Raw genomic sequence first — 2500 nt, forward strand, 5'->3', positions numbered from 1 at the left:
TTCCATTTTTGCCCATTTTTCGGGTTTTTGGTCGGGCTTCAAAAACGGCAGCCCGAGGCCTGGCAGAGGCCGGGGCATGTCCCCGGTCGCGCCAGGCGGCACGCGCGACCCGATTAGGCCCCGAAAGGAGTCGGGAAATCGGCAGACCTGCCCGAGTTCAGCCCGGGGGAGGCGGGGGGCAGGTCGGTTCGGCTCAAATCATTAACCAAAGCCGAGACTTGGTCTCGCTGGCGCAACCGAAGTGCCAGGCTGGATAACTCATTAACCAGAAGGCGGCTGGAGGCAGGCAGGGCTGATGGCTGAGGCCGGGTGGAGGCCACCCGCGGCCGGGAAAGTCAAAAGTCCCGTTGTGTGGAAGTCTATGAGGTCAGATTCGGCCGCCTTACCGGGCCTGCGGTTGATGGTTTCCCGCTTGGGCAAGCGAGTCGGCCCGGCAAAGTGGCCACTTGCATTTTCTGGCAAGTGTCTGCGAACAACGTTAATGAGTTGAACCTCGGCAATTGTCGGAAGTCCCGATGAAGAAATGAAAATGCCCCTTTTGCGGGGATTTGGATGCCATGGCCGGCAGCAGGTGGCCCGACGCCCCGCCAACTTGACACTTGTCATTTCTGTCCTTGGGGGTTGGCGGGGTATCTGCACAGAGGTAGGAGGTGGCAGAATCGAGACTTGGTGAGTTTTCCAAACAAACGTCTCGAGCCTCCAGGTCTGCAGAGACCGACCAGGGCTGCCGCCCAACCGACTATTCACCCTTTTTGGGCGGGAATTTATTCCCTTTTTGCCCATTTTTCGGGTTTTTGGTCGGGCTTCAAAAGCGGCTGCCCGAGGCCTGGCAGAGGCCGGGGCATGGTCCCCGATCGCGCCAGGCGGCTCGCGCGACGCGATTAGGCCCCGAAAGGAGTCGGGAAATCGGCAGACCTGCCCGAGTTCAGCCCGGGGGAGGCGGGGGGCAGGTCGGTTCGGCTCAAATCATTAACCAAAGCCGAGACTTGGTCTCGCTGGCGCAACCGAAGTGCCAGGCTGGATAACTCATTAACCAGAAGGCGGCTGGAGGCAGGCAGGGCTGATGGCTGAGGCCGGGTGGAGGCCACCCGCGGCCGGGAAAGTCAAAAGTCCCGTTGTGTGGAAGTCTATGAGGTCAGATTCGGCCGCCTTACCGGGCCTGCGGTTGATGGTTTCCCGCTTGGGCAAGCGAGTCGGCCCGGCAAAGTGGCCACTTGCATTTTCTGGCAAGTGTCTGCGAACAACGTTAATGAGTTGAACCTCGGCAATTGTCGGAAGTCCCGATGAAGAAATGAAAATGCCCCTTTTGCGGGGATTTGGATGCTCATGGCCGGCAGCAGGTGGCCCGACGCCCCGCCAACTTGACACTTGTCATTTCTGTCCTTGGGGGTTGGCGGGGTATCTGCACAGAGGTAGGAGGTGGCAGAATCGAGACTTGGTGAGTTTTCCAAACAAACGTCTCGAGCCTCCAGGTCTGCAGAGACCGACCAGGGCTGCCGCCCAACCGACTATTCACCCTTTTTGGGCGGGAATTTATTCCCTTTTTGCCCATTTTTCGGGTTTTTGGTCGGGCTTCAAAAGCGGCTGCCCGAGGACTGGCAGAGGCCGGGGCATGGGCCCCGATCGCGCCAGGCGGCTCGCGCGACCCGATTAGGCCCCGAAAGGAGTCGATAAATCGGCAGACCTGCCCGAGTTCAGCCCGCGGTGGCGGGGGGCAGGTCGGTTCGGCTCAAATCATTAACCAAAGCCGAGACTTGGTCTCGCTGGCGCAACCGAAGTGCCAGGCTGGATAACTCATTAACCAGAAGGCGGCTGGAGGCAGGCAGGGCTGATGGCTGAGGCCGGGTGGAGGCCACCCGCGGCCGGGAAAGTCAAAAGTCCCGTTGTGTGGAAGTCTATGAGGTCAGATTCGGCCGCCTTACCGGGCCTTCGGTTGATGGTTTCCCGCTTGGGCAAGCGAGTCGGCCCGGCAAAGTGGCCACTTGCATTTTCTGGGCAAGTGTCTGCGAACAACGTTAATGAGTTGAACCTTGGAAATTGCCGGAAGTCCCGATGAAGAAATGAAAATGCCCCTTTTGCGGGGATTTGGATGCTCATGGCCGGCAGCAGGTGGCCCGACGCCCCCGCCAACTTGACACTTGTCATTTCTGTCCTTGGGGGTTGGCGGGGTATCTGCACAGAGGTAGGAGGTGGCAGAATCGAGACTTGGTGAGTTTTCCAAACAAACGTCTCGAGCCTCCAGGTCTGCAGAGACCGACCAGGGCTGCCGCCCAACCGACTATTCACCCTTTATGGGCGGGAATTTATTCCCTTTTTGCCCATTTTTCGGGTTTTTGGTCGGGCTTCAAAAGCGGCTGCCCGAGGACTGGCAGAGGCCGGGGCATGGGCCCCGATCGCGCCAGGCGGCTCGCGCGACCCGATTAGGCCCCGAAAGGAGTCGGGAAATCGGCAGACCTGCCCGAGTTCAGCCCGCGGTGGCGGGGGGCAGGTCGGTTCGGCT

Source organism: Pristiophorus japonicus, unplaced genomic scaffold (assembly GCF_044704955.1).
Source record: "Pristiophorus japonicus isolate sPriJap1 unplaced genomic scaffold, sPriJap1.hap1 HAP1_SCAFFOLD_1836, whole genome shotgun sequence".
NCBI lineage: Eukaryota > Metazoa > Chordata > Chondrichthyes > Pristiophoridae > Pristiophorus > Pristiophorus japonicus.